Source organism: Electrophorus electricus, chromosome 2, assembly GCF_041902795.1.
Source record: "Electrophorus electricus isolate QZ-2024a chromosome 2, ASM4190279v1, whole genome shotgun sequence".
In the NCBI taxonomy this organism is placed as follows: Eukaryota; Metazoa; Chordata; class Actinopteri; order Gymnotiformes; family Gymnotidae; genus Electrophorus; species Electrophorus electricus.
The window spans coordinates 6,459,360-6,478,261 of NC_137498.1; the positions used below are offsets into that span (position 1 = coordinate 6,459,360).

Consider the following 18,902-nt stretch of genomic DNA (forward strand, 5'->3'; position numbering starts at 1 on the left):
ATGGACATCCCAGCTATTAACCAAGTCTCTTCACCTGGCGGGTCTGGAAGGATCACCAGTAGGAGCCGGTTATATTACACTCCGCACTACACTCATAAAACTTACCACAAGCACACTCCACTCAGAGATCATCTAATTTCTCGCCATAGAAGATGCCTCATTACCAGTCATTTTAAGTCTACCTTGGCTAGAACAACATGACCCAATTATATCATGGTCACGTAAGGAAATCACTCAGTGGTCATCTCAATGCCTAAGAAATTGTTTGACATTACCAGTTGTCCAGTTATGTTCCACCACTGTTGAGAGCCCTGCTGATACACAAGCCTTTTCCCTCCATCCGGAATATCAGGATCTCACTTTGGTCTTTAGTAAGAAAAAAGCAACCCTGTTACCTCCCCATCATCCCTACAACTGTGCTATTGAGCTCCTGGAGGTATCCGTGTTTCCCAAGGATCGTATTTATCCTCTCTCCCAAGAAGAAGAGAGGAATATATAGATGAAGCATTAAATCAAGGCTTTATTCAGCCATCCACTTCCCCTATGGGGAATACAGGAGGCACAGAAGTTGCTTTGCCTGTCTCTGGGGTGGGCACTGGTGACACCTCCCCCTTGCCTCTACGAGACTTAGGTACCAGCGCATGAATTCTGGGGCTGTATGCCCTAGTGGAGGGAGTTTCCTCCTCGAACGAGGTCGCCCCTCTTTGTGCCGCACCGGATGGTTTGCTCGATCCCGAGTGGCACCTCCTTGGTGGAGCATTGGGCGGTATCTTAAGTGCTGGAGGCTCATCGCTCTCAGAGTCTGCAGACTCTATGTCACTGATGTTGGGACGATCCCCACCTCCATAGACAGGTCCTCCCCATAGTCGAAACCCAAGTCTGACTGTAGACTAACGTCGCTGCACTCCCCGTTGTCTCCATAATCCGCCTAACCCTCGTAGAAGTCCATCTAGGGGTTGTAGGACCCAGAGAAGTCCACTTCCGCATGCCAATCCTCAGAGTCCGGATGCGGTCTATAGGACTCCGCAGAGTCCGATCCTGGACCACACTCAGGACCCCCCCAAAATTGTCCAATGTCATATATCAGACTCTATATATATCATACAATATCATATATCAGACTCTGACTTTCTATACTCTCTCATACGAGATAATTATACTCCGCACGTGTGTTTGCCCTCAAGCTCACAAACATTACAGACATATGCACATGCATCCCCTGTAGCTACAGCAACACAATGAATTAGTCAATTGCAATTGTTCAAGCATGGATGAAACTTAAAAGGGGTCATTTATGAAAAACATTTTTTTTAGATATATTTAATGACTTTAGCTTCATATATACTGCAGCCGAGTATGTGTAGGGCTAGGACACCATTCCTAATCACCTTTTTACTTTCATTATCTAACTGTTCCTTTGTTTTTACCCTAATGGCCAAAATGTGTATTCTGTTCTTCAGTCTCCTCCACTTCAACTTAGGAACATGGAACACAAACTTATGTAGGCCTATTCTTGGTTTAAACATTATTCATTTCCCGTCACTCAGTTCTTCCGTAATCTTTTATTACTTTTCCATAATCAAGTCTGACTTCTTGATTTTATTCAAAAGTATTTTTCTTTAATTAATTAAGTACTGTACTTTGTCTTTAATTACTTATTTTAGTTAAGAGTAATTTTAACCTAGGTTAGATAGTTCATAAGGCGAGACAAACAATAGTTAACTTATGATGTCACGCAACCAACCCCAGATGTCACATATGGCCTTTCTGGATTTCCATACAGTACTTTGGAATGATGTCACGGAACGCTCCCCTTCCTGCTGATCACGTGGTACGGCCCACTGTGTTCAGTGGGTGTTTCTCGTTTACTGTGACTTAACTTGTTTGTAACCACACCCATGTTGTTTAGCACACACCTGCACCTGATTTAGTGTCGTTATGTCAGTATGTATTTAAACCCCTGTTGGTGTGTGCTAAATGAATTCTATAAGACCAGCTGTTTGGCAAATGCTTTGACTCAGTCATCTTGCCATCTCAGTTTGGCCCATGTCACTCAGAGAACTGACTGTTCACTTGCTGCTTAAGTGACAGTCATATGTATTTTCATACTTAGCATTCATACCTAACATTCACACATAACATCCCCCCACCCTATTTTTTAAATATATTTTTTTATAGAACCAGTACTAACTGCAGGCTGGGAGCGCCACGCTCATATTAGACCACTCATGAGAACACTTGATGATTTGCAAATGTTTTATTATTTCAATATGCATAATCTTTTCTTCAGTTTTCCTGATTGAAGAAAATTAAAATCTCTGCCCAAATCCATATGGGGAACATTGTTTCTGAAAGCATCTTTGAACACAAGTATCTGAATAATAAAAATAATAATTAATTAATTACTAATTGAGATTGCGGCTTGGAAATTAAGCTATATCATGTGCTGGTAGGCATCCAGCCATGCCAGCTCCCACACATCCTCCAATCATGTGAAGTTAGTGTGACCATGAACAGCTGTGACTTATCATGGGTTTAGTAACAAATATCTTTCTTTCAGTAGCCAGTAACTTTAGTGTTTTCATGCTTGCTGGTACGTTTCTGGTTCAGATATAAATATTGGATTGATATGAGCCAATTCATATGCCAATGAATGGCTATAGTATCTCCTATATATCAACATGCATCTTTATTCTTCAGACATCCTTTGCAGAAATGTTTTGCAAGACACATTAGGATACACAGAAAATGCTTTGCTTAGTTCTACAGAAATATGTGACTATTAGTAGCCTATAGTTAATAAAACTGTTTATTATGTTTCTTTCCTAATAGAGGGCCTTAACATTGGGGGCAGTAACGCCTGCTGTGGTAGAGTGGAGATCTACCGTAATGGTCAGTGGGGAACAGTGTCTGATGATCACTGGAACATGAAGAGGTGGTGTGCAGACATCTGCGATGTGGCCCAGCTCTCACTGGCCACTGTGGTCAGGGACAAGAACCAGCATGGCTGGAAGATGTTCAGTGTTTAGGAACTGAGAAATATATAAATCAGTGTTCACACAGAGGATTTGGCAAGGAGGACTGTGGGCATATCGTTATTAAATAAATCATAAATAGTATTGTTATTATATAAAATGTTTTACAAACATCTTAACTTATCTCTTTAACAGATGACATGCAGAGTGTTACATTGATCGAAATCTCATCATGCTCTGCTATCTCACCTGCAGTGGCAACTGCAGGCAGACATTTATTAAATAAGATGAAACATGGATTAACAATAAACACTAAAGGCACTCACGCATAACAAACAGGGCAGCACGATATTAACACATAGACATAAACACAATTAATGACAGGATCAAATACTATGAACTCTGAAAATACGCATGAATATTAACACTAACAATGACCGACAACTAACTCTCAAACACAGGGGTTTAAATACATATATACATAAACGATGTGTGTAACAAGGATCAGGTGTGATGACTTATGATGAAATCAAGGTGGGTGTGGTTACAAACAAAGGCATTACTTTTGGCTGCTTCTTCTTTTGTGTAGCTCTGCAGACTGGACACCAGTGCTTTTTACCTACAGTTCACATATCGTCCCAACCATTCAATAGATGATGCAATTGCCCCCACTCTTCATCTGACCCTTATCCAGCTGAACAAAGACACATACGATAGAATTCTGTTCATAGACTGCAGCTCAGAATTCAACACCATCATTCCTCAGTGTCTGGTTGAAAAGAGACTGCTGGGTCTGAACTCCTCTCTCTGCAGCTGGATCCAGGACTTTCTTGGTGGGAAAGCCCCATCAGTCTGGATCAGGATCACTGTCTCCAGCACCACCACACTGAGCACTGAGCTTCCCCAGTGTTGTGTGCTCAGTCCACTGTTGTTCACATTGCTGACCCAAAATTGTGCAGCAATGCACAGCTTGAACCACATCAAATTCACTAATGGCAAGACTGTGGGGTCTCATCAGCAGTGATGATGAGTCAGCGTTCAGAGAGGATGTCTCAGAACCTGTCAGTCACTAAATGTGGAAAAAAACAAAAAAGATGGTGGTTGACTTCAGGAAAGTATGTAGTTTTCACTCTCCGATCAATATCGACAGCTCCTCTGTGAAAAATCATTACAAGCACCAAGTTCTTTGGTGTCCACCTAGCAGAGAACCTCACCTGGACCCTCAATACCAGCTCCATAGCCAAGAAAGCCCAGCAGTAACTTCTACTTCTAGCTCATCCCCTGCCAATATCCTCACCATGTTCCACAATAGACAGCATCCTGAGCAGCTGCTTCACTGCCTGGTTTAGGAACTGACTCAGACCGCAAAACCCTGAGGAGAATAGTAAGAACAGCAGTTAGGTACTGTTACCTCAGTAACTGCTGTATGCTATAAGCGTATTTGTTTATATGTCACAGTATGGTGCACTGGTTGAAGTTGCCTATATGTTAATATTTGTGCTGTATTTCATATTTATTGTTTACACATGTTCTCCTTTTGTGTTGCATCATGGTACTGTAGGAGCATTATTTAATTACCTGTTTATAGCTAGAAAGTGTCACAGTTGGTCAGCCAGTTAGCAGGGGAGACACACGCACCCATTCTAAGGACTACTCATTGCACCTGCCCCGTTCACAATCCCCTGATTACTAATTACTTTCACCCATTCCACATTCACTCCCTGCTCTATTTTAACCCCCAGATCCAAGGAGATGGAGCTGCACATTAGTGGTCCTACTACGTTGAGTCGAACCATGCATGATCAATTGTATAGAGTAAGACTAGCTCCTCTGTATTTATATTTGAGGTTCCATGCGTCCATCACGGACAACCTATGGAGAATAAAGATTACCTCGCTGCTGACCCGCCTCTCGCTTCCATTCACCTGCCACCGTCACAGAAAGACAATAAAAAGCCTCTTGACCACTCTTTTGACCTCTGTTTACCAGACTCTAGATCCTAAGTTATGGGCCACCCATTGTATTTCTTCTGTAACCAGGCCACATATTTGGTCTTTATCTCCTTCTGAAGATCTGTCAATTAGCTGACTTCAAGTTGGCTTTATATTGGTTTCAAGCCTCTGTTTCCAGGGGGCATAGTGGAAGTGGCCTGTTGCTTGCATTCTGTATGCTAGGATCTTGAGCTTAACTACTACAGTGGTATATACCAGTTTGTTGGTTTCAGTTATACAGGTTGTTGGTATTGTGCTTATTGCTGTATTTACATTTGTGAGCATACTGTCTGATGGTAGCTTACCACGAAGTTAGGTGAGCTTCAAGCAGTGGATGACAGTAGTTACCTTAGTCATGACCATCATCTGCATGGCCACAGCTGGACCACACAATGTCCATATTACAGTTTGGCTCTGGTGGATTCCTGATGTAGTCTGACCTTTCTTTCTCAGATGCAATATGTGTTCTGTCTGGGCAGTGATACTGACCCTTTATTTCATCCATCCTTATAGCATTATTATACTTTACATATATAACATAGAATCTAATATTACTTATCTTTTATATACAGTGAATGTAAAGATTGTGGGGTGGGGCCTGGTGGGTGGAGCCTGGTGGTTGGGGTCTGCCATAAATGCTATTGAGCTCTTTCATTCTAAATAGTTTTGAAGGGCACCGATCTGCAAACTCCATCACAGTTTGGGCGTATGAAAATTACATGGAACGTAAAAAAAAAATTATATTGTAAATCTGTCTAGTTTAATCTCTCTTACCAAATTTATTTCACTGTTTATATTATACAGTTTATATTGAACAGATTTTATGTTCTATGATTTTATTATCCAGGTTTTTATCATTGTTTTTTTTTAATCTTGATTGTGTGTACTCTTATCTTGTACTACAATTTTAAAAAGTTGTATACAACTAAAGTTTACTATTATTATTATTATATTAGTACCACCAAATGGTTTAGTTTAATGGCTTTATTGAAGCTTCATGTTTTAAACCATGCCACATGATCATAATAATGATCTGAGTGTAGTCCTCTTCCTCCTCTTCATCACAGTGTCTCAGTGTCTCTTCCGTGATGCAGTGATGGGCACAGTGACGTGTTCACCGTTGCCACACTCACAGCAAGCATGAGATGGAGCTTTCAGCTGGGGGGGGACGGTGAGTCTTGCAGCTGGCTGGAACAACCGTCTGTCCATCCTCATCTAAAATGGATGAAAGCAGAGAATGTTTGCACAGCGTTCATTTTAATTTAGTCAAAGAAATAACCTGCCTGTGTGGCGTTCACATTACTCTAACGCAGCATATTTGGACACAATGGATAATGGACACAATGAGACGCAGACTCCTGGGGGAGGTTTGGAATACATTCTGTTCATCTGGCCACATGTAACCCCAGACTCCCTCCCTCCCTTCCTGCCTCCCTCCTTTCCTCCCCAGTGTACCCAGTGTTCTTGCTCTCTCCCTGCCTGCTTGCCTCCCCACCCTCCCTGCCTCCCTCCATCCAAGCCTGCTTGCCTGACTCCCCAGCCTCACTCCAGCCTCTCTGCCCACCCAGCTTGCCTGCCTGCCTACCTGCTTACCTCCAAAGCCTCCCTCCCTCCTTTCCTGCCTTCCCCACCTGCCTCCCCAGTGCCTCTCTCTCCCTCCCTGCCTGCCTGCCTCCCCAGCCTCTCTGCTTACCCTCCTGCCCACCCACTTGCCTGCCTGCCCAGCTTATGTGCCAGTCTGCCTCCCTCCCTGTTTACCTGTCTCCCTCACTCCTCAGCCCCCTCCCTCCCTCCATCTCTCCCTGCTTGTCTGCCAGCCTGCTTGTCAAACCCTAATGAGAATGAGTAAACGAACAGACAGGATTAACAAATAAATAAGAAGTTTAATATAAAAAAATGAACAAGAAAAACAACACAGAATAGAATGAGGGAAAGAATCAGAAGACTAAGCAGGCTAACAGGGCAAGGCTGATAACAAGGCAACTAAGGAAACTTAACACTAAGGAACGGCTAACAGGAGAACAACGATGAAGCACAGAACCAGGTTACTTATGCTAGACGAGACTGTAAACCATGGACAGGCACAGGAATTGGGACAGACTGAGGGAAAAGGAGTGGGACTGGCAACATGGCTAGAACAGGAGGCGAGCACAGAGACAGGAGAGGAGAAAAACTGGGATAGCTGCGGGAACAGGGACAGGGACAGGCACAGAAGCAAAGGCAGACGTAATTATGTTAAACAAAACTGAGACAGGCACAGCAACAAAATAAACAACAGGCATGAGTGCAGCTACTGGAACAGGTAAAGGAACACCGATGCCACAAGGCAGGGTAACAGGTTTTTACCAAGTTCACACAAACAGGTATAGATACATTATGTAGATGCAGTTACAGAAGTGTCGTAGGGCGTGGGCACCAGTGGAGCATGAGCTGAGCGTTCACGAGCACGTCTGACGTGTCCTGAGCGTCCACCTGCATGTCCGATGTGGGTGCCGAGTCATGGTTGCGTTCAGCGATGGCAGGCTCAGGAGGTCTGGAGGTGCGGCTGCACTCAGCGATGGAAGGCGTGGGAGGTTTGCAGGCGCGGCACTGGGAGGAGCGTAGGCAGGCAGGCCAGAGAGAAAAAGGCTGGGGAGGCAGGCAGGCACGGAGGGAGGGAGGCTGGGGAGAGAAGGAGGCAGGGAGGCTGACAGGGAGGGAGGGAGTGAGGGAGGCTCAGGAGGCAGTGAGGCAGGTAGGCAGCCAGGCTGGGAGGGAGGGAGGCTGGGGATACATGAGGCCAGACAAGCAGCATGTGACCCATACTCCAGGGGAGGCTGGGAATACATGTGGCCACATGATTAGAATCGAGACCCAGACACCGAGGGGAGGCTGGGGCTACCCATGGCCGGTAGATCTGAATGGAGACGCAGACTCCTGGGGGAGGTTTGGAATACATTCTGTTCATCTGGCCACATGTAACCCCAGACTCCCTCCCTCCCTTCCTGCCTCCCTCCTTTCCTCCCCAGTGTACCCAGTGTTCTTGCTCTCTCCCTGCCTGCTTGCCTCCCCACCCTCCCTGCCTCCCTCCATCCAAGCCTGCTTGCCTGACTCCCCAGCCTCACTCCAGCCTCTCTGCCCACCCAGCTTGCCTGCCTGCCTACCTGCTTACCTCCAAAGCCTCCCTCCCTTCCTGCCTTCCCCACCTGCCTCCCCAGTGCCTCTCTCTCCCTCCCTGCCTGCCTGCCTCCCCAGCCTCTCTGCTTACCCTCCTGCCCACCCACTTGCCTGCCTGCCCAGCTTATGTGCCAGTCTGCCTCCCTCCCTGTTTACCTGTCTCCCTCACTCCTCAGCCCCCTCCCTCCCTCCATCTCTCCCTGCTTGTCTGCCAGCCTGCTTGTCTCCCCAGACTCCCGCCCTCCCTCCCTGCCTCCCCAGCCTACCACCCTCCCTGCCTGCCTGCCTGCCTGTGCACCCTCCCTGCCTCCCTGCCTCCCTGCCTCCCCAGCCTCTCTGCTTACCCTGCCACCTGCCCACCTGCCTGCCCAGTTTACTTGCCTGTCTGCCTCCCTGCCTGCCTGTCTGGCACAGTGATGCATTCACCCCTGCTATGCTCACTCTCCATCACTGTGCAGCAAGCATGAGATGGAGCTTTCAGCTGGGGGCTGATGTTGAGTCTTCCAGCTGGCTGGAGCAACAGTCTGTCCATCCTCATCTAATATGCATGAAAGTAGAGGAGGTTTGTACAGTGTTCATTTTCATTTAATCAAAGAAATAACCTGCTAAGCCTGGCAGCATAGTGTTAACTTTATTCTAATGCAGCATATTTATCTGGGGGATGGGACATCCTGCTCGACTGGGAAGCAGCAGCACATGGTATTTCTGGAATGTTGGACCAAGTTGCATCGAAAGATGTTTCGACATACGTCTTGTGATTCCACTCTTACTTGAAATGGTCATATTCCAGACAATCCATGCACCTCTGTTATCTTTTTTTCATGAAAAGAAGCCACGCCTCTCCTCCATGACACATGTTTGTAAGAGATTGAAATCATGACACTCAATGTTAGTTTTGCACAATGCCTAATTCAGAAAAATGCACAAGCAATGCTAAAAAAAAGTCTTCATCTCGGTGTCGTATAATTCTGATGGATTGGGCAATTTGGAACTGGTTCCTGATTCCCATCACTTTGCTTTTGAATGAAAAAGCTGATTGTGTGTTGAGGAAAACAGATGTTTTTATAAGTGGCTGTGAATGGATTTGCTTTTGCTATTAAAGTGTGTTATTCCTACTACCATATCTTCTCAGATTCACTATTCATTCGAGTTCTCTTAAGTTTATAGTCTGCTATAGACTGCTACCTGCATATCTAACACAAAAATTAATGCTTCCCATTGCAGAGCCAAGATTATTCTGACATGTTAAGTCAGTAATATGACTTCATTCTGGTTACCATGATATTAAGAATGGAATGCTTTGAGAATACCAACTCCAGACAGATAAACAGAAAACCTATAGATGATGCATAAAATGAATGCTGGATGAAAATAGATACATTTACTCACATCTGCAGGAGAACCTGCCATGTCTCTCTCCTCCTTCAGTGTCTGCTGCTCCTCCCTCATCTTCCTCAGCCACTCTCCCATCATCTCCTCATCTGCCGCCTTGTGGTGTCCATGTGGAAAGGGGTGACACTGTGATGTGGGGGAATGGTGCCGATGTCTATGTCGTTGGTTATAAGGATGGATTCTGTTTCAGCGAAAATCCATGTTAGTTTAAAACCTGCGTAACATGGTACACCACAAAGTTAGTTTTCAGCTCATGAGGCACAGCATTGGAAATACCCGAGACAACTGCCAGATGCAATTTACCCTGTCCCCATCAATTTCTGAACTGCGTTACATTGTCCCCACTACTTCTTGAAAGTGTATTAAGAAAATATTAGTATTTTCTTCACAAGCTTCATTTTGCTCCATTTGATAAATATAATTTGATTAATTGTTGTTTTGATCTATAAATCTAATCATATTATGTTCTTAATAACAATCAGAACACATTCTTGCTGTTGTTGAGACGATGGTGAAATAAACGCAGTACAACTGACGTTTCTTGAAATGCTGATTAATCAAAATCAAAAGAAAAGAACTGTACTTCAAATATATATTAAACCATAATGTTAGTTTTGAGAAGCAGGCAAGATGGGAGTCGCATGTAGCTAGAAATGTATGGCTTTACTGAGCAGAGTAAATACTGCAGGCAACAGCCTACAGTGATCACGTAAAGCTCATCATATTATTCCTAGAGAGTAACATTCTGTCCCTCAAAGGCAATGAAACAAGAAAACGTTGGTGGGATTGAATTTTGCATCCTAATGGGGAGAAGACAATTCAAGCCAGTTTGTAAACTATGCCTTTCAGGCACCAAAAAGGAGGAAATGCTGGATGGATCCAGAAGTCCCCTTGCTGTATGGTTTCTGTAGTGTAGTGGTTATCATGTTTGCTTTACAGGCAGAAAGTACCTGGTTCAATACCAGCCTGAAACACTTTTCTTGGTAAATGTGTAACTGCTGTCCTTACAGTTGAATGGAGGGCTGTTCTTCACAGAGCAAAGTCAGGCTCCTTAACTAATCGCCAAACTGATGAATTAAAACTCGTAGCATAATGTCTATGCTAATTCAAGACTTTCAAACATTAGTACAGGAAGTATAAACTTTAGTGAGTGTGTCCTTATTTTGTTTCCTAAAAAGGTTTATGCTAATTAGCTCAATTTTAAAAGTTACTTTCATCAAGTCTATGGCAAAGAAAAAATCCTTGCAAGGCAATGTCAAGCATACAGAATTTGTGCAATAGGTTATGCTCTAAATGCCAATGAGAGAACTACAGAGATAAAGTAAAACTCTTCATATTATGCCCAGTTAGCAACAGTCTGTTTCTCGAAGGGTAAGAAACAAGAGAACTTTGGTGGGGTTGTCTGAATTTTGCATCCTAATGCTTGAGAAGTCATACTGCTTAGCCAGATTTAAAACTATGATTTTCAAGCCCCAAAAATGAGCAAATGCTGGAAAGCAGCATTTTTTTCTGCAACTTTGAATCAGATATTTCTGAAAAATTAGAATTGTAAACCATTTAAATTTTAAGTACATCTGCTCGTAAAACGCATTTTAGGCCATCCAACATACCCACGAAATTTGCATAAAATGGCAGCTATTTGTGAACAGAGAGAGTAATGGTATTTACTAACCGTCAAAATGATTTATTGCTTGATTTGATTGGTTGATTTGACAGCTGTCAATCATCCTCGTCATCCGAGTCATCTTAGAAAAGAAAGTTGATCCAATTATTCTAGTATAAATGCGATTAATAAACATGCTTTTAAAAATATACTTACGTGGAGATGGTGGCCTACAGGTTAGTGTGGCTGAACAGCGTGAATAGGCCTAGAATTATTTAGATGTATGTTATAAGCCACAGTGACCTCTGTATACGTTTCTGTAGACGTTACCGGTTGTAAGAGGTGAAATATTTGTGAGCTCCGCCAGAGGGCTCGATGAATAGTGGATGACAGTAGAGGGATTCACCCCCTCTGCCTGTGTGACAAATTAACGCACTGCATAAACTTTTAGACATAAAGCGATCTTTTAACATATGGTAGACGCACTCTAGAAAAGATTACCTTGTAACAACTCATTCAATATATGAACTGTTTCATCAGCTTGTGTCCTTATATCTGCAAATAAAAGTAACAAAAATGTAAACAAAACAAATACATACAATTAAAATTTATAAAAGTTCACAAATAAGAAATTACCTTGGGCGGCATTTCTCTCCACAGAGTCAAGGAAGTCGTGAACGTCGGAAACTATGGAAATACTTAGAACAGAATTATACTCCATGAGTAGAAAAGATCACCATAATGATATCCTTTATACCAAAACCGCATTTATGTCAGGTCATGTACTGGTTAATTTAAGTAAATAGATTCACCTACTTCGAAGCTAAAGTTTTTCTATTTAGCTAGCCCTGAGAATAAGAATAGCCGTCGATCAAAAGAGTTTTAGTCGATCAAAATGTTTCACGTACTCTATGGCATAGCGGTCATATTACATATTGACCATTAATCATCAGAATAAAGACATTGACAATATCCTTTCCTAGATAGCTCGCAAAAGAATACTTACGATAGCTTGTAGATACTACGCATTGATTGTTAAAATGTATGTTTTGTCTAGACCTGAAATTAATTACGACGCTAAGCCCCACTGAGTTAAATCATACAACGCACGATAAAGTATTTCATCCATTAGCTAAATAAATAGCTAAATACACGTCAGCCTTTTTAGTAACTTATACGAATATAAGGTATAGCATGAATTAGTTAAGCATTACTGAATTGCTTACCTGTTGTGAACTAAAGGAGTGAAATACCGAAAACACGGCTTTAAGAAAAAGTCGGTGGGGATAGAAATGGTTTTCGGATAGAAGGTGTAAATTACGTCCCTCCCCCAACACCGCTCTCAGTTGTGGAATGCACTGAAAGTGGTAGGAGTACAACTTGTGATAACGGACAAAAACCTTGTGTGATAAAACGTATAGAGTAACCACAATGGTTAGAGATCAGACAAAAAATAAATAAATTAAAACTTTGTGATGTTTTCTGAAAAGTTTGCTTATTGCCTTGTTTGAATACATCTGGCAAATAAGAAGTGGAGAGGTGTCGTGGGAGAGTTGTGTGTGTGTGTGTGTGTGTGTGTGTGTGTGTGTGTGTGTGTGTGTGTGTGTGTGTGTGTGTGTGTGTGTGTGTGTGTGTGTGTGAGAGAGAGAGAGAGAGAGAGAGAGAGAGAGAGAGAGAGAGAGAGAGAGAGAGAGAGAGAGAGTCAATGACCTCTGAGTGTGTGTCAGAGAGGACACTGAACAGATAGAGAAAGTGGAGACAAACTGGTGTAGTATGAGACTAAAAAATTTTATTTTCTTTAATCACATTATTTCACTATTAAAGAATTATTTCAATGATTCCTACTCAAACATCTGGGGTACAACTAAATTTAAATGAGCGAGTACGGGGGTCTGGTTTTGTGGGAGGAGTTGCACGCTGCACGGGATTGGTCAGACCGGGTGGTTGGGTAGAAAGAAAAGGCGGCAAAATTGAGGAGTCAAATGAGGAGTGTATTTCTGACCCTGGGAGGAGGTTTTTTTCACCTTATATCATATTTTGTCAGAAAGTTTTTCCTGCATGTTGGGGGGCGTGGGGGAGGGGGGGCGCGGAGGTGTAACCTCTAGAGAATCAACCAATGGGAGGGAGTGGGAGGGGTGAATTAGTTGGTGAGTGAGAGAGACACACACACACACACACACCCGAGACCCACACGCAAGTTTGAGTATGACTACATGACCGGCAGCAGAGCGGAGCGGACATTAAAGACTGGGTGGTACGTATTCGTTTAAGACTCGGAAGTTTTATTTACTTTAATCACTGGAATATTTCACAATTACATTTTTTTTTTAAGTCAATAAAACTATTTTGAGGATCCCTCATTGTGTTTTAATTTATTTTCATATAATATTGTCACATCATAAATCATATAATAATAATAATAATAATAATAATAATATATATATATATATATATATATATATATATATATATATATATATATATATATATATATATATATATGGAGGGTCAAAACAAATCAAGCAATAAATCATTTTTTTGACAGTTTGTAAATTCCATTACTCTCTCTTAGGCTTTCTAGGTTTATATGGAGGCTCTGCAAGAATAGCAAAGTCTGATCAGTTATAAGTAATGAGGGTTCAGGGCTGTTATGTATTTTGTACATTTAGCTTTAGATTTTATACTACAGAACTGATGGATTTACAATTTGTACAAGCAGAAATGTTCAGTTTCCTGTGTGTCAGTTTGCTGTGTGTCAGTGGTGGTAATACAACAGCTTAGTCTGAGGCTACAGGGCTCTGTAGGTGCAGTGTTTCCTTTCTGAAGCAAGCAAATTGCCTTTTCTTTTAAATACAAATCAATCATTTTCTGTGAGAGAATCAAATAATTGCAGATACAAAGAGGTGGGACTTAATACTGTGAATCATACACTACATGTCCAAAAAAAAAAAGGTCACCACCTGGATTTAACTAAGCAAATAGTTAAGAGCCTCCCATTGGATAATTACTGCATAAGTGATTATGTTTCAGATGGAAACAAGTTATTTAACCCTAACTGATGCAGTGAGTACCTTCTCAGTTGTTAAACAACCATGTCGAAAGACACATTCTGTCGTCGTGGAAAAGATGTTAATCTGTTTCAGAAGTGTCAAATTATTGGCATACATCAAGCAGAGAAAAGATCTAAGGAGATGCTGAAACTACTAGAATCAGGTTAAGAACTGGCCAATGCCTTATTAAAAAGTGGAAGGACAGTGGCGAAACATCATCTTCGAAGAAGGAATGTGGTCGGAAAGAAATCTTGAATGATCGTGCTCGGCGATCACTTAAACGTGTAGTGAAATCAAATCATAGAAAAACAACAGTAGAACTCATGGATATGTTTAATAGTGAAAGTAGGAGCATTTACACACGTACAATGCGAAGTGAACTCAAGGGATTGGGACTAAACAGCTGTGTAGCCTTAAGAAAACCACTTGTCAGTGAGGCTAACCGGCAAAAATGGCTTCAGTTTGCTAGGGAGCATAAATATTGGACTCTGGAGCAATGGAAGAAGGTCATTTTCATTAAAAACAAAAGCGCATCAAACCAGGCTAAGTCACCCTTGCATCCTGCCCCACACTCGTTAAACCAATGCATGTTACCTCCATTGGTAGATGATGGACTGAATGTCTTATAACCTGTTGGAGACTTCATTGTAGTAGTAGGTTTAGTTGAAGCTGTTGGACTTGTTGTGTCAGTGTCCACTGGAGGAGGATTTACAGGTTTATATGGAGCCTCTGCAAGATTAGAAAAGTGTGATCAGCTATAAGTAATGAGGGTTCAGGGCTGTTATGTATTTAACATGTTTAGATTTTGTACTACAGAACTGATGTATGTACAGTTTGGCCAAGCAGACGTGTTCAGTTCTCTGTGTGTCAGTGGTGGTGATACGTTGGCTATGTCTGAAGCTGCAGGGGTCTGTAGGTGCAGTGTGTCCTTCAGTCATTTTCTGAGAGTGAATGAATTAGGGGCTCCTGGGTCGGGTCTCTCTCTCTCTCTCTCTCTCTCTCTCTCTCTCTCTCTCTCTCTCTCTCTCTCTCTCTCTCTCTCTCTCTCTCTCTCTCTCTCAGTTCATTTCAGTTCAGTAAGCTTTATTGGCATGACCATATACAACTATAGTATTGCCAAAGCAGAATTACAACACGAACATTACACAACATTACAACCTTTGCAGTTATGGAAATTAAGAATTCTGTTATGATAAAGAACTTGAAGAGAAACTGTAATTTGTCTGAAATAACAATAATTAGAAGTAAAAGGGAAGAAGTGAAAAGAAAGGAAAATGAATAAATAATAATGATGGAAAATAATAAATAGTTAATAATGATAAATAGTTAATAATAATAAATAGTTAATAATAATAATAATAATAAATAGTTGATAATAAATAGTTAATAATAATAATAAATAGTTAATAATAATAATAAATAGTTAATAATAATAAATAGTTAGGTAACTTTTATAAACTGGGTAATATAGTCTGTTTGTGTGTGTGTGTGTGTGTGTTTGGGTGGTTTAATCACTGTCCCTCATCTTATGGCAGGCAGATATGTATCACGCAGCTAAAGCGCTGCTTTCCTTCTTTTCGCCCAGTAGGATGGGCAGTTTCAGTGTTAGACAGACACTTAAAGTTGGGGTGGATCGTCTCAGATTTTGTAAAGTAAATTTGCCGTATTTGGATGAATTTTTCACATTCAGTGAGGAAGTGCAGCTCTGTCTCTACAGTGTCATATTTACATTGCTGACAGAGTCACTGTTCTCTGGGCAGCCATGACATTTATATCAGCTGGTCTGGACGGCCAGGCTGTGTTCTCTGAGTCTGGACTTTGTCAACGTGGTTCTGTGTTTAATGTCAGTCACTGTGTACAGGTCGTCTGCTACAGTCTACTGACGTTTTAGGGCCAGATAACGTTGCATTTTGCTTTGTGCTTGTGTTTGTGTTCTACTGGGTGATGTAGTTTAGTTTGTGAAGTGTAATAATTTGGTTTGGCCTGATTGTTTGTACTTCAGACTGGTCCTGATGTGTTAGTGTTAGTGTGTGTTAATGAACTCAGTGTCAGCACCAGCTGTGAGAGGAGATGCTTCTCTCTTATTTTCTTTTTCTTTCTATCTCTCCCTCCCTCCTTCTCTCTCTCTCACCCTCCTTCCTTCGCTCTCCATTTCTCCCTTTCTCTCTCTCTCTCTCTTTCTGGGAGTGAATTAATTAAGGTTTCCTGGGTCGAGTCTCTTCCTCTCTCCCTCCTTCCCTCTCTCCCTCCCTCCCTCCCTCCCTCTTTCTCTCCTCCCCTCTCTCTCTCCCTCTTTCTCTCTCTCCCCCTCCCTCCTTCACTCTCCATTTATCCCTTTCTCTCTCTCTCTCTCTCTCTCTCTCTTTTTGGGAGTGAATGAATTCGGGGCTCCTGGGTCGAGTCTCTTCCTCTCTCCCTCCTTCTCTCTCTCCCTCTTTCTCTCCTCCCCTCTCTCTCTCCCTCTTTCTCTTTCTCCCCCTCTCTCTAGAGCAAATGAGAACAGTAGTAACTAAATAAGGAAACTCAACAAGTCGTGTGTAATATGGGTATATAACTGACTAGAACCTAAACAGGACAGAAGACAAGAGTCATTAACTACAGGCATGAAATACAAATACAAACAGAAGATGTAACTAGAAACAGACAGAAGTAGAACTGCAGATCCTGCCGCTGGATAGATTTTTTTGTTTTATGTAGTACAGTAGTTATTGGTACAGATCAGTCACTATATGCAGTCAACAACATTTCATACATTAAATACACAAAAGGTTGGTTTACCTGTTACTTGGAGTTTGACCTCTATAAGATGATGACTGCTGATGCTACACCTGTACTGTCCCCCGTCCTCTTTAGTCAGACCAGATATGAATAGAGAGAAATTTCCTGGAGCATCAACCATCTTAATTCTACCAGTGTAATGCTTTGTCTGGTCAGTTGGGTAGATGACATTTGATTCTTCTATAAAACTCCATCTGACAGTCTTTGGCTTGGCCAGCAGTTCAGTGCAGTAACAGGGCAGCAGGACAGACCCTCCCACGTATCCACTCAGCACTGTGTGAGTCTTCACAACATCCTTACAGACTAGAGGGAGCAGAAACACTGACATGTTACACTACTGTTACGAAGTAACCTGTACAACCAGTGACATTCATCTGTGAACCATCATATGAAGACAAAACAAATCCATCTGTCAGATTTTTAACATCAAAAAGATGTTCTGATATTCTGTAACTTACAGAGTTTATGCAATAGTTTATGCTCCATCACATTTGATAAATATGAATGGATGAGAAAAATCTTGTATTTGTAGAGTCAGTGGTTCTAGCCCATCTGGTTTAATACAAAGTTAGTGTTAACCATCCTCCAACTCCAGTCATGATCAGTGTCTGACCACTGAACCACTGTTGGCTGGATATCTTTCACTGGCAGAACACTCTCAACCTACCAGTAGCACTGAATCCAGTAACACTGCTGTACCTGAACCACTCATACCAGTACAACACCCACTACCAAGCCTACAACACTGTAGTGGGACTGACGTGTGGAGAATGGTTCAGTATCCACATATTCTGGGACATCTGTGGTCAGAAACTGACCAGTGATGTCCTGGGTGCAGGGTGACACACAAACTGTGTAAGACACCAGGTGGACACAGTCTGTAATTATACCTACACATTCACTTATTAGAGGTACTGAACGTGTTCAGTGAGGGCAGGTGAAATGTATGTTAGTTGTGTTTAACTCTTCTAGACTGGTAACAGAGGGTGTCTGGTGACTAATATCTGAGGATAATATGGTCCACATGATAGATACATAAATATGTAATGGTGTTTCTCTACTTTTAAATATCCTGTTTAGTGTCCTGTTAGTAACATGTGATGTTGTTTCTTATAAAGTGTGTGGTGAATGTATTTATATTACATTTATGTGTAAAGTTCATGGTGGTCATGTACCAGGTGAAATCTACTTGTGAAATTTTAATTTATGTGTTTCTGAATAATATATTACCTGAAACATAAAGTTTGACGTCTTTGTGTGTATTCCCTATAGTTTGACACCTGTAATCTCCCTCATCCTCCACAGTCAGGTGTGATATGAGTAGAGAGAGATTTCCTGGAGAGTGAGCAGTACCCAGCTGAATTCTGTTTCTATACTGTTCACGCTCACTGGAGATCACAGTGCTATTGGAGTCTTGGAATTTCTCCCAGGTGAAACTCTGAGGTCTGGTGTGTGGGTCAGTACAGGAACAGGGCAGCAGTACTGAGTCTCCTGTGTATGCAGTGATCTCTGTGATCTTGTAATGTTCCAGTGTACAGCCTGCAGAAACACACCAGTAGAAGACCTTCACTATCAATCCCCTCATGTGCATGTACCAAAAATTGAATTTCATCTTTGGTTTTCTTTTTAACATGGCTTAACTGTCTCAAGCACACAGTGATTTGCTTTAAACATATTACTGTAAGTAGAAAGTGTAATTATCTTTTACACACTTGTAAGTTGCACTGAAATGTTACTTCCTACAACTACTAGAGTGATTGTTCAGAGTAACATTTACCATACAACCATGTACTGATTATTTACTTTACTCTGATTATTATGCTCTAGTCTGAGCACTGAATCCGATATGCATGGGTTATATGTAATTAGATGTAACTGCACCACAATGATACATTGAGTTCAAGGTTTGGTTTATGACTGAAAGCAGCCTAATAACCAAATCTTAAATTCTACCTTA

At 41.9% G+C, this 18,902-nt stretch overlaps 1 long non-coding RNA gene across 1 annotated transcript; it reads right to left on the reverse strand.

Annotated features, from left to right (window-relative positions):
• Positions 1–11,458: 11,458 nt before the first annotated feature.
• Positions 11,459–12,433, reverse strand: LOC145660427 (uncharacterized). Its single transcript, XR_014126793.1, has 4 exons — positions 12,344–12,433; positions 11,754–11,804; positions 11,619–11,672; positions 11,459–11,532 (listed from the first exon to the last, which is right to left on the reverse strand). It is a non-coding gene; the product is annotated as an uncharacterized LOC145660427 (long non-coding RNA).
• Between the last annotated feature and the right edge of the window lie 6,469 nt (positions 12,434–18,902).